Source organism: Otolemur garnettii, unplaced genomic scaffold (assembly GCF_000181295.1).
Source record: "Otolemur garnettii isolate 467f Iridium unplaced genomic scaffold, OtoGar3 scaffold00007, whole genome shotgun sequence".
NCBI lineage: Eukaryota > Metazoa > Chordata > Mammalia > Primates > Galagidae > Otolemur > Otolemur garnettii.
In genome coordinates, this window is record NW_003852402.1 from 41,102,442 (window position 1) to 41,116,314 (window position 13,873).

Genomic DNA, 13,873 nt, shown 5'->3' on the forward strand with positions numbered 1-13,873 from the left:
ATAGGCTAAACTCTATTGCTTATTCATTTCAATGGAACCAGCTGGTCATGCCTTCTGACTTCTTGACAAGAAAATGTAATGAGATGAGACGTAAGGTTTAAGAAAAAAAAATCTTTAGTCCGGGTATGGGAGAGAAAAGGAGTTATGACTTAACTTTAATTATTACAGAAAGGTTTTTCATTTGCCTTTACTGTTATCAGGAAATCTTTCTGCTCTTCTACCTTGCTATTTTTGCGTCCTTACTTTCTTTTGGTGGCTAACTAGCATTTCAGGGTGGGAGGGTTCCCTGGATCACGGTTAAAAAGGAAACAAAAGGTTAAGTCCAAGGAGTTGAAACAAAATTCAACAATTAGGCTTTATTTTAAAAATGGAACGTCATGAACTGGGTTTTATCTAAAAAGAGAACTGTCAAACTCCTGTGTCTGTTTAAACTGTCACCACCTAACACACTGTATAACTTAATGACTGTGAAACTGGCACGAAGGAGTCTTAACATAACTAGAACAAAAATAAGTTTGCTAGACTATTTTCATCCCAGCGCGACTGAAATACACCAGTGTTTGCTCAAAAATAAAAACCTCTAATGAGGAAAACAGTAAATTAAATGTTACAGCTCATGTGCTACCAGAAATAGGAACAAGCAGTTACTGAATGCTTTTTAAGCCAGACGTACACCAGAATGCCTTCTTTTTTCCTTTGTTTGATTATAACTTTAACCAAGCCCTAGGCTGGGGAAGCAGACCTCGCGTTGGGGGTCTCACAGGTGAGGTCCACACTGATCCGGAGCAGCGTCCTCGGCGAGGAAGCACGGAGGAGACCGGTGCAGAAGGCGCGGGCGGGACTGCTAAGGGAGCGCACGCCCAGCGCAGTCACGTGACGGGAAGAGGGTGTGGCCGACGCCCGCGAGCCAGGGGGCGGAGCTGGGAGGGGGAGGGCGCTAGAATGTGAAGGATCGTGGCGGCGCCAGTGCCCAGAAAGGCGGCGACTAGGCCGATGACAACATTAGGCCGCGACGCGCTCCTGGCTGGGCGGCGGTGTTAGCGGCAGCCCGGGCGGCTGTGGCGTTAGCTTTGCCGCCGCCGACAGCCGGCAGGCGGAGGGAAGGTGGGAGCCTGCTCTGGCGGGCCGACAGCGGGACCAGAGTTCCCGCCCGGCTTCGCGGGCCGCGCCGGCGGCGCCCCAGTTGCACCTAGACAGCGCCCTCAGTCTGGGCTCGCGCTCCAGCTGCCGCCGGCGACAGCCGTCAAGAGAAGTTGGGGTCCGACCCGACGAGTGCAGGGCCCCGGACCGCGGCGTCTTTGCGGCTCCAGAGGAACCGGCTCGCTGCCTCCCGCCTCGCTGGACGCCCGCACCGGTGAGTGGCGCGCGCGCGCTTCCCTGAGTTGGGGGGCGGAGGGTCGGCAGCCCTCGGGGACACTGTCTCCCCACCCCCTTATTCCTACGTTCTGAGCTCTGGCTGTCGGGAGGCACCCCGCGCCGAGGAGTTTCTCTTTGGCTCCTTTGTCCCTCTTTGGAGTCGGGGATTGGAAAGGCTGGCGAGGGTGGAGTGTTTAGGGGCCCGCGGTAGGTGCAGTCTGCAGCCACAAAGCCGGGGCAGGGCAGCCCTGGTGGGAGGCGGTTCGAGCCTTTTGACCGCCGGGGTGTCCGCTCCCTCCTGAAGTTTGGCTGGGCGGACGGCAGGATTTGGCCAGAAGCCCCTGCGCCCGGGAGAAGTGGCGCTTGTCGTTCGGTGCGGTTAAGGCGAGGCTCCGGTTTTCCTGTGACAGCCCCAGAGGAGGCTGTGCCGCGCGCCGCAGACCGCACCCGCCCTTGCAGAGCCGAGTGACAACGGTGTTATCCCTCTAAACCTCAGTTCCTGGGGCCTTTTTGTAACGGAGGGGGAGAGGCAAGCCTTGGCTGTGCTTTTAAATTGTTTATTTCTAAGCTTTCTTCTCAAGAGTGAAGTCAGGTTCCAAGGAGCTTCACTTGCAGCGTGCTTTTTTGGTTCATTGAGCCACCCACGCAACGACCCGCCGAGGCGAAGCAACAGTATTTGCAGATTTTCCATTCACAAAAGTCAGTTAACACTCTTTGTGAGGCACATCTGCGTTGCAGAAATAACCTGATTTCATTTTATCTAGGTAAATACTTTGTGAAATAATATAGGTAACTTGGCCTCCTGCTTAGACGGGTAAACTTATGTGATGGCATAAACATATATGCTTTAAATAAATAAATTAATGAATTTTTGCTTTTGTGCTGCTAGAATACTGAAGTGACATCTAAGTAGTATTGGAATGCCTTGTGTTGTGGCAGTTGTTTTTTTTTTATTAACTTCACCTGAAACAGCCCCTAAATTACTGCTACTTTAGGTCTTTCTGAACAATCATTTAAAACAATTTTTGCCTTAGTATTCAGAGAGATCAGGGAATTGTGGAGGATCCTGGGTGAATTGCTTGTTAGGTTTTCTTCATCTCAGGGTTTCATCTAAATTTGATTGTGCTGAAATTCTGTGATCCATTTCTGTGCTTGCTAGAATCTGTTTTGCAGTGAAAAGATTAAGATCATGCTAGTTTTATAAAACATGTTGGAGAAGAAAGAGTAAGGCCATACAATTTAAAATGTCCTCTATAAAAGTTCAACTAATTTCAAGTATTTGTTATCCTTTTTTTGGTAGCAACTGTGTGTGGAATGACAACAGTATGCCTGTTGAAAGTGCTAGAAAAGGGAACAGATGAAACATAAGGAGACCTTTTAGGTCTTTAATTATGGAGATTAAGTTGTTGGGGTCAGATTCCATGTGAACCGTTTCAGCCACAGTGCCTTGCACACAGGTGCTTAGAAATGCCTGTTTAATTAAAAATTAAAAATGGTTATGGTTTATTTTTCTGTCATTGGAATCATGATAGTTGTTGAATCTTTGATCTGTGGAAAGATGCTGCTGTATTTTTCATTTTCAATTAGAATGTTGAATTTTAGAGGCAATCAAGTATTTTTTAAAACACATTTGTGGCACTTAGATATTTGGCAATAGTAAGCTTCTTGGTTCATTTTAAAATTGAGAGCCTTAAAATATATTTTGGGGATAAATATGTAATACAGCGTAAGTGAAGTTATACTTAGTTTGCTTTGATTTAAAAAATTATGACGTTATAAATTTATAAAATATGCATTTCAAAAGGATCTTTCTTTTTAAAGCATGAATTGCAGCATTTTAACCAGTGGTACATTCCAACTTGGATTGGTTTATGAATAATCCTCCAAGAGCAGATTACTTGCAGTGAAGCATCAAAGACAAAGAATTAATAAGTACTTAGATGCAGTTTTAAAATATTACTTTGGGAAACTTTATCTTAATATCAATACCTGAAGTACTGTGTTTTAATATTTATATTCTAATAAACAAGATTGAAAACATAGCAGTGTGTTGGAACATTAGGTGATTTAAAAGTAGAAGACATAGGTCCTATCTTAGTCTTATAAATATGATCTACAAATAAGACAAATACAATTTGAATACAAAAGTCTCTGAGAAATAGACTCCTTTTAACGAAGGTGGCTGGGTGCAAGACAATCAGTATAGGTGTACAACTGGAGCAGTTCTGGCTGAAGTATAGTTTCCTTGCGGGTGGGGTACAGTAAGAAATGTCTGGATTGATGTGTGCAGATTTCCTGTCTATGTGGAAAACCTCTTAGAGATTTTAGTTAGATCTGTTCTTCCACCTTGATTCTCATCCCTTACAAAGGCGTGAAGTTGAAGTTCTCAGCTGGAAGGCAGGATGGAAGGGATTTTTTTTTCCTGAACAGTATTGTTAAGCTTGCATAGGAGAGAGCTTTCTTTAGAGATGTTGTAGAGGAGAAATTCTTGTCCTGTGCATTATACTTTTATACCCTATGTTGTTTTTACCTTTGTTAAAATTCCAGACAATGTGAACTCTCTCTGATAGCAAGGACCTTATCTATTTTGCTCATCATTCAATCATTCCTCAGTAATTACTGAATGAAAAAATGTGGTTCCAGATATATGACTGGAGAACAGAATAAGTATGTGGTAATGAAGTCTAAACTAGATACAAGCCAGGAGGTGATAAACGAAGGATTTTAGCTAGGGAAGAGGGAAGTAGATAATGTCATCTGAGAAACTTTCTTAGAAGAGGTGATTCTTGAGTTAATATTTATATTCTAATAAACAAGATTGAAAACATAGCAATGTGTTGGAGCATTAGGTGATTCTAAAGTAGAAGACATAGGTCCTATCTTAGTCTTATAAATATGATCTGCAAATAAGACAAATACAACTTGAATACAAAAGTCTCTGAGAAATAGACACCTTTCATTATATCACTGTTACTTTCAAAATTCAAGTACTCTTAACTCTTTGAATTAAGTCTTATAGGCTGCACACCTAATTATAAGCAGGTAGTTATGGGATAGACAGCGTTGAACCCAAAGCATTTAAGTTAGACTGAGTAAATTGTTAGGTTAAGCAGAGTCTTTTTTTTGTTACATGAGTAATACTTCTCTCATCACAACAGTTGCCTTTTCCAGATAAAAAGATTAGCACACCTCCTAAGATCTAAGATTTCGAGTACTTGAATTTTGAAAGTGACAGTGATACAATGAAAGCAAGAGCATTGACTGAGGGTCAGAAAATTTGAATTGTCTATCCATGGGCAAATTGGTGGGCCGTAGTTTTCTCATTTGTAAAATGAGGATGACAATCTTTACCTCATATGTTTGTTGGGAGAATGAAATTACATAATGTGTGCGAAAGTGGCAACCTCAATATCTAACACATTAGAGGACTTGAACAAATACAAAATTATTTGAAGCATTTCTTTGTCTAGGCTTTCAAAACTATTTTGGTTCATTTATTGGAAACTCCAGTATTTACCTGATCCACCTAGCTTAACCCATGGTATTAACTTTAAATTTATGGGCTATTTTCTTTCAGATTAATGTTTTCAGAAACAGGGCTTAAAGTATTGCTTCTTAATGTTACAGACCACAAGGAAGGCTTAGATGCTTCTCATTTTTAAGTAAGGTCTGAAAATCTGACCCTTCAGGCTTTCTTTTCTACAGAATTTGTTTTTGAAGAAATTGTCTTTGCTTGTCATACCATTTTTTCTATCCTTTGTTACGAAGGAATAAGAGGTTTTGCAGTTAAGAAAAAAATTTACCAAAAAAATCCTCTGTATGTTTTTAGTAATGTCACCATAAACCATGAAGATCTCTACCTTCTGTGTCTTTTTATAGAATTCAGTATTTTTTGAGCAGACTTCTGTTTCATTTTTTATCTAAGCTTTTTGTTCCAGTTGCTGTTTATTCTTTCATGAATCTCAAAATTTCATTATATTTTGTGAACTCGTAGTGTTTGTGATCCATAGAGCAGTCTGTCCTTTGCATAATATTTGGAAGAGAATTTTATTATATATAAAAAGACTAAGCAGTGTCTGTCTTTAGATGGCAAAGAAGCCAGTTATCTGCTAATTTCCATATGCACAAAGGACTGAAGACTCTTTTTGGATTAAAAAAAAGAAGCTTTATGATTTGTTGTTAAAAACTTGATAGATTCAGAAAAAGATTGTAGGTAGGAGTTGTTGATTATGATGGTAAAAGCTAGTATGTGTTGACTGATAACTATATACCTGGTATTGTACTACTCTAGAAATACTTGACACATGTCTTCACTTCTAATCTTCAAAATGAGTTTTTTTTTTTTTTTTTTTTTTTTTTACCCCAAGGCACTGACAGATTAAATAGTAGGTGAGAAACCCAGAATTTGAACTAAATGTGAGGGTTAGAGAGATTAAGTATTAGGGGAGTCTGCTAAAAGTATTTGAACTTGAGGTTTAATCTGACCTTTGGCTTCTGGGAGCCTGTCTTTTAATCATTATATTATATTGCCTGTGTGTTATGAGGCCTTGACATTATGATCTTCATGGGTATGTTTTGATTGTGTGATTTGATTAAAAGTACACTTTGCTTTGTAATCAGATGGAATATAGCCTCAACAATTTTTCCATTTTACTTATATTTGACTGACATCCTATTCTGAAAAATTAAAAATACTTGGAATAAAGTAGATACTTGTATTATTCTTCATTTAGTTGACAATTTCTCCTGGAGAATTTCAGACTAATTGGAAATAAATAAAACCATAGTAAGTAGATACAGTATTTTAAATTGACTTGTTACAATTAAATTAAGACTTATACAGAATTGGTATGGATGGTTTTTATGGAGTGATACTTGAGGGACACAAATCTATGTAATTAAAACCTATTCTCTGCTGGGCATGGTGGCTCACGCCTATAATCCTAACACTCTGGGAGGCCGAGGCAGGTGAATTGCCTGAGCCAGAGCGAGACCTCGTCTCTAAAAATAGTGGGGCATTGTGGCAGTTGCCTGTAATCCCAGCTACTCAAGAGGCTGAGGCAAGAGCCTTGAGCCCAAGGGTTTGAGGTTGCTGTGAGCTGTGATGCCATGGCACTCTACCAAGGGTGACAAAGTGAGACTCTGTCTCAAAAAAAAAAAAAAGAAAAGAAAAATCTGTCCTATTGAAATGACCACCATTAAAGTAACTTGCTTTTTGCTTGCTAAATGACTACATATTAGCAGGAGTTTATCAGATTACACAGTTTCTAACAAAGAAGGCTGAGACCATGTGGAAATTATGGAATCTGTGTGAGTACATTTTGATGGGGTGGAAGTAGATCTGGGGAGAGAGCAATTAGTCTAAGAAACATTGCTTAGTATTACTGGGCAAGGGTAATGAGGTTGGGTGCCTTGGACAGGAGGCATAGATGCATTATTCATGTGGAGAGTAGGGTGAAGGACTTCTGGAGACTAGCCTTGCTTAGTGTACGATCTTGCAGTTTGTTGTGAGTATAAGAATATTTAAAATCAGTAATCCAGGCTCGGTGCCTGTACACAGTGGTTATGGCGCCATCCACATACTTTGGGGCTGGCAGGTTCAAGCCTGGCCTGGGCCTACTAAACAATGACAACTGCAATCAAAGAATAGCTGGGCATTGTGGCGGGCACCTATAGTCCCAGCTATTTGGGAGGCTGAGGCAAGAGAATTGCTTAAGCCCGAGAGTTTGTGGTTGCTGTGAGCTATGACATTATGGTCACTGTATACGTGGGCGAAACTGCAATCAAAGAATTGCTGGGCATAGTGGCGGGAACCTATAGTCCCAGCTATTTGGGAGGCTGAGGCAAGAGAATTGCTTAAGCCCGAGAGTTTGTGGTTGCTGTGAGTTGTGACACCATGACATTCTACCAAGTGTGACAAAGTGACACTCTGTCTCAAAAAAAAAAAAAAAAATAAGCAATCCAGAAGTAGGGAAAAACAGCATCTTAGTGTGGGGTTTGTAATGGTTCCTAGGCTGTTTTGCAAGATAGGGTGCTTTACAAATACTCATTGGTGGCAGTGGAAGGGTACTCACATTTCACAAGCCTAGAGAGGCAGAGGAGCTCAGGCTTTGGAGCCAGACTGCTTACTTTAGAAAAAGCATTAGCCATTTACTAGTTTATTGCCCTGTACGTGAACCTATGCTGACATGAGGTGGCCACAGGGGAAGAAAATGGTTCTTATATGGTATGAAGGAGATCTGGAAGCTCTCAGAAACGCCTAGTGTGCGAGGTAGAAATGCGTAGCACGAGAGCCAGCAAGCCTGTCAGGAGGCTGTCATTGTGAAGGGAGGAGCCACGTAATAAGCGGAGGTTGTGGGAAGGGAGCGTGGCAGTCAGTCCATTGACCACCAAAATGTGTGCTCCCTTGTACTTGGAACTGTATTTTACCAGGAGAATATGAGTGCTTGTCACCTGTGGGTTGAAGTGGCGGAGAAGTGGGTGTTCTTTTTATACTTTCTCTTTTCCAATCCCAGGGCCAGATGCAGATGTTGTGGCTCTCAGGGTGGTAGAGCCATGTGTTGGAAAGATCTAAAGTCCCTAAAATTACTGTGTGGAAGAAAGCTTTGCTCACAATGGGCTGTAAATTTAATGAGAAATTTTAATTGTGTAAAACTACTAAAAATTTGGCATATATGTATTAAACAGTTAGCGTTGTCTTAAGTATAAGCCAGGGACCAAATAGAGGAGGTAGCCGAGACTCTGAGAATATCTGTACCATTCAGAGCTGGTCAAGATAGGAGATACTATTCCACCCTACTTACAGCTTGTGGCATTAGGGCTATCTGGGGCTAATGGGCAAACTTCAGAGGCAGGTGGGGATCCTGAGGGTGGTCCATGGGACTGTTATCCACACTAATTTTATTTATTTATTTATTTATTTTTCTCACAAATAGGATTCTTTATTTATCATTATTAAAAGCCTGGTTGTAGACAGATTCTTGGACTGGTGGTTCATATCTCTCAGCTCCTTCAACTGTAGCACCTGTTTCATCCCCAGCAGCTTTTCCATAACTACGACCTTCACCATGAAGCTCCATGAGTTTTCCCAGTTCGAACTTGGGCTGCTTCAGCATTTTTATTTTTCTACCAAAGACATCATGGAGATACATAGATAGATTGACAAGCCTTTTCTGTGTTTTTTCCAGTGCTATCTGGAATCAATTTATTGACAACTTCTTTCAAGTCATTCGTCTGCACCTCTCTGGTCATGATTTCCATCATTTTCTTCTGGATTTGGCGAACCTGTTGGTGCTGGGCAGAATTGGTCTTCCGTATCTGATTGTTGCATCTCTTAGTAAAACCAACACAGCACAGATGAAGCAGATAACCATTGACAGTCAACATGAGCTTCGATCATAGTACTTTCTTCTTGGCTTCCTTTTTGCTGCCATTCTGAAGGTGTTTGTTCTTGCCAGCTGTCATGGTGGTTCTCAGAGAGCCAAAAGGGCGAAAGTGCCTGTATTTTATTTTTATTTTTTGAGACAGAGTCATCATCCTGGGTAGAGTGCTATGGTGTCATAGCTCACAGCAACCTCAAAGTCTTGGGTTCAAGTGATCATTTGGTCTCAGCCTCCTAAGTAGCAGGGACTATAGGCCCCCAGCACTATGTCTGGCTGTTTTTAGAGATAGGGTCTCGCTCTTGGTCAGGCTGGTCTTGAATTCCTGAGGTCGAGCAACCCACCTGCCTCCCAGAGTGCCAGGATTATAGGTGTGAGCCACTGCACCTGTGAAAGCATCCTCTTACGCCTACTTAACATTGTAAAAATGAGGAACAGAGAAAAACTTATAAAGTCTGTAGAGTTCCCTTAAAGCAGTGTTTCTCAGTTTGGCACTGTCGATATTTTAGGCTGGATAATTATTTGTTGTGAGGTCCTGTGCATTGTGGAATGCGTAGAAACATCCCTGACCTGTAATCACTAGATGCTAGTAGCCAGTAGCATTTGCCCTTCCTAATAGTGACAATGAAAAATGTCTCAAGACATTGCCAAATGTCCTTTGGATGGGGCAAGGTCACCTTCAGTAGAAAATCTCTGCCTTAAAGACTGAGTGAACCTGAAGAAATTATTTTTAATGGAAAGAAGCTATTTATCTTTAATTAAAGGACTTTTTCCTTCCTTAGAGGGATAGGTAGGGTTTATAGGAAGAATTTGTTTATGTATATGTATGTATATGTTTATGTATATGTATATGAAAAGAAGCTATGCTGTTTTCATAAAACATCTTACTTCCTGATGAATGTTGATTCTGACTTCTCTTTATTCTCCTTTAGTCTTTTGGCTGGTTTTTCTGGGGGTGATTTGCAAATTTTATTTTTTTCATTTCCTATCATTTTTATGTTGTAATATCATCTTGAGTCTCAGAATGTATAAAGTAGATTTTTAAGAGATATTTTGTATCTTATAAATTATCTTCCTTTCCCCTCTGGTCAGTTCTTATGTGTGCTTTTATAATCATTCTTTTTTTATGCTTAGTTTTCCTTATATACCTGGTAATTATTCTTGGTTGTCCATTCATGGTTAGGAAAGAAGGACTAAGTTCTTCCCACCCCAATTCCTTGGACTCTTTTCCTTTGTAGGTTTTTCCTTTTAATCGGAGTGCAGTACGGAGTAGTCTGTCCTTTGGCAGGTATTGTTTTAGGGTAAAAGGGAGGGGAGCTACCTGCGAGGCTGAGGGCCCTTGAAATGCTGGATAAGAGGGTTTTCTCTGTGCTAGCACCTTGAGTTTTCCCTAGTTAGTTATTCACTTTCTTTAGAGAAAAGCTGACTTGTCTTTTTGTCTGGGGGTGTCAGTTTAGGTATCCCTGGGAGATGGGGAATGGGCAATATAGTCCCTTATTCAGTCTATCTAGTTATAGTCCTATTTTTAGCCCTACTATTTATTTCTACCCCCTGCTCTACCATGTACAATCATGCTTCTCTAGGGGTCCTTTTAGGCAAATTGATTCCTATTCATCTGCATCACCCTTTAAGGGTGTAGAGACCAGCCTTTTCTGCTCACGTATCTATCCGTCTCACATGTGCTTTCACCTTTCAGAAATTTGTTAGATTTTCCTCTCTGTACCTATCCTGTTTTAATTTCTTTGCCCTTACGGTTTTCTTTCTTTCTGTATGAATTGTTTTTATTTCAGTGGGGTATTTGGAGTAACTGAAGGGAAAATTTATATTTAGTCTACTATCTTTGATTAGAAGTCCTTTTCTAGCTTCTTTAACAGAATATACAGAAAGTTTCTTTTGTTCAGATTTATCCTTAGAAAAGAAATTATGATGATCAAGATACAGTGTTAAAATACAGATATGTTGCTTCACTAATGATTTTCATAGGGGTTTATGTCTTTATGCCAGTTCGACCTAAAACTTGAACTCTTTGAATTCTTTTTTGCTTCTTAATTTTTCTCTTTCCTCCTTTGTCATCAGCCATCCCAACTAGCACATGTCATTATGATTCTCTTGTCCTTTCTGGTTTGCTACTTGGAAACTGAATGAGACTGTTTAGAATTGTGTATAAAATAATGAGTTTGTTCCAGAGATGGCATTTCCTCTTTAAGCATATGACCCTTTTGCCCTTTTGATTATTCAGAATTCTTGTTTTACGTTCTTTTTCTCACCTGTATCCAGAGCGGTGAGGTATGTTATCTTTCGTACTTTAAATGTTGAGCTTCATTGAAGGCCTTGATTTTGATCCTTTGAATTTATACTCAAAAATTTACCAGCATTGTTTTGAACTTCTTTTTCACTTATTTTCTTTTTCCTTCTCTAGTCTCCCTTTTGTAATCTTCAGGCTTCATATTGATTGATCTTAGAATAGTATTGTGTATTAACTGTGTAATAAATTTAAAAGTATCCATTTCTCTTTCCTCTCTTCTGTGATGTCCCTGCATTTGCCCCTTAATCTTATTTAACTCTTCTCTAGTGAGACTTTGAAGTTCATTTTTCAACAGCTGTAGTTTTGACTGTTGGAATATGTGTCTTTTATAATTGGAGTTATAATTCTCCTGCAATCAGAAGTTTTTACAATCCATATTTTAAAAATGCTGACTACTTTGAAGTTGAAAATCCTGTCAGCAGTTATGATTTGGAAGGCTTAAAACTTGGCCTGATTATATGAGGTATTATAAAACCTACATAGTAAATAATGTAGCTTAGAAAAGAAATTGGCTCTTTTGCAGTTTTGTTAATTACTTAATATATAGGAAGTCAAAGTTGTAAATATTTCCTAAAGTAGTGGACTGATTATTGATTATTTCTTGAACTTCCTCAATTTTCTGTGAAACTGTTCAAATCTAGAGCTTTTAGAATCCATAGGTTGGATTAAATAGTAGTTACATATCCATTGCTTTACCTTTTGCTTATACTAAGCGTTTTCCTTTCAGATACGTTATGATTCATTTTCCTTCTTCACAGACTGAATCCTTTATTGCTTCTATTATGTTTATAATTTTGACACTGTTTTTTACTATTCTGAAATTTTAAATAGAATTTTCAAATGTCAAGTTGTACACTTTAAATATATGCAATATTTATATGTTAATGACATCTTTTCTTTTTTATTTTTCTGAGACAGGGACTTGCTCTATAATCTACACTGGCGTGCAGTGGCAAGATCATAGCTCATTGCCTGAACTCCTGGGCTCAAGGGTTCCTTCCACCTTAGCCTCTCAAGTGGCTAGGACTATAGGTACTACTATGGCCAGCTAATTTAAAAAAAAAAAATTCTGTAAGACAGGTTCTTGCTCTGTTGCCCAGGCTGGTCTCAAACAATCCGCCTGCCTCAGTCCCAAAGTGCTAGGAATACAGGGATGAGCCACTGTTCCTGGCAATGATATCTTAACAATACTGTAAAAACAGGATCTTCAGGCAGCGCCTGTGGCTTAGTGGGTAGGGCGCTGGCCCCATATACTGAGGGTGGTGGGTTCGAACCCAGCCCCAGCCAAACTCCAACAAAAAAAATGGCCAGGCGTTGTGGTGGGTGCCTGTAGTCCCAGCTACTTGGGAGGCTGAGGTAAGAGAATCGCCTAAGCCAGGGAGTTGGAGGTGTGTGATGGCATGGCACTCTACCGAGGGCGATAAGGTGAGACTCTGTCTCTACAAAAAAATAAATAAATAAATAAATGAGACCCTGTCTCTTAAAAAAACAAAACAAAACAGGATCTTCAGCATTATATAGGGAATACTTTGAATATCTTCAAAGGTTTGATCATTTGGGAAATTATGGCTCTTAGGTCATTATTTTCTGAAGATTTATGATTAGTTGTAGGAATTAAGAAAATTGCTCAGTCATTATTAAGGAAAAAATCTCTGTAAAAACAGATTCATTTATTTTAGGACATGGATTGCATAAGTATTTAACATTTTAACTTGCAAGATCTTGTTTGTTTTGAGGGTCTTCTTCATAATTCACAATAGTACCATGTTTTCCTGAAAATAAGACACTGTCTTATATTTATTTTTTCTCAAGAAGACACACTGGGGCTTATTTTCAGGGGATGTCTTATTTTTATTAAGTATTATACAACAATTACATGTATTCAAATACAGTTAAGTCATCTTCTTCTGGAACCAGACAGGGGGAGCCCACCTTGTTGGTGGGGCTGGCGCCAGTGATGCGTGAACTCCTTTCCCCTAGCTGTTCGCATGTACACAATAGGATGCCTGCGACCCTGGGTTACCACACGCACACCCACTTGGAGAAAGGAGCTGTGGCAGATAAAAGGTATTCCAATCTTCCTTACAACTCCGCGCTGAAATTCGTGGCATGGCTATGCAGCGTATATGCATAGGTCTTATTATTGGAGTAGGGCTTATATTTAACAAATGCATAGAAATCCTGCTAGGGCTTATTTTTTGGGTAGGCCTTATTTTCGGGGAAACACAGTAGTAATTAGCCTCTTCAGACTCATCAACTGAAGTTAATGAGTGATACATTTTTATGACGATAAGACACATTTTTATTTAAATAAATGCAGAAAATAAAGTCATTTCTTGGTATAAGCAGAAGTGGAGGAGGTGAGGGATTGTTGGTTTTAAGGCTCCTGCAGATACCAGAATCCACACAGTAGAACAATATACACCTCATTGTATGTCGGTTTCATGCCCCGTCAATACTGTATTTTTGATCCTTGCTTGACTGAAAAAAATTCATGTAGAAGTAGACTCACATTCAAATCCGAATTGTTTACCAGTCATGATTTTTGAAGTATTCACTAAAACGTTTTTCATGATCATGTCAATCAGTTTTCTTTTAGAATAATGTTTTAATATAAGCATTATCTCCATAGTTTCTTATTTTTTGAGTAGTTATTCTTAATTCAAGCATTAAAAATTGTGTTTGATTTTTATTGATCTTTTTGAATTGGCACAAAGAAGTGTAATTAAGTATCTTGGTTACTTACATTATGAATTAGAGATGATGAGTACTTTGGTTGTGGTAATTTATACCGAGAATTCAAAACCCAGCAGCATCTAGGCCAGAGTTAGAC

The 13,873-nt window shown here is 39.7% G+C and overlaps 1 protein-coding gene across 1 annotated transcript in view; it reads left to right on the forward strand.

Moving 5' to 3' along the window:
- Positions 1 to 969: 969 nt before the first annotated feature.
- OSBPL8 (oxysterol binding protein like 8) overlaps positions 970 to 13,873 on the forward strand; it is a 159,803-nt gene continuing 146,899 nt past the window's right edge. Inside the window, exon 1 of the mRNA XM_023509243.1 lies at positions 970 to 1,354. The gene's annotated coding sequence lies outside the window, so the exon portion shown is untranslated. The remainder of the gene's footprint in view (positions 1,355 to 13,873) is intronic.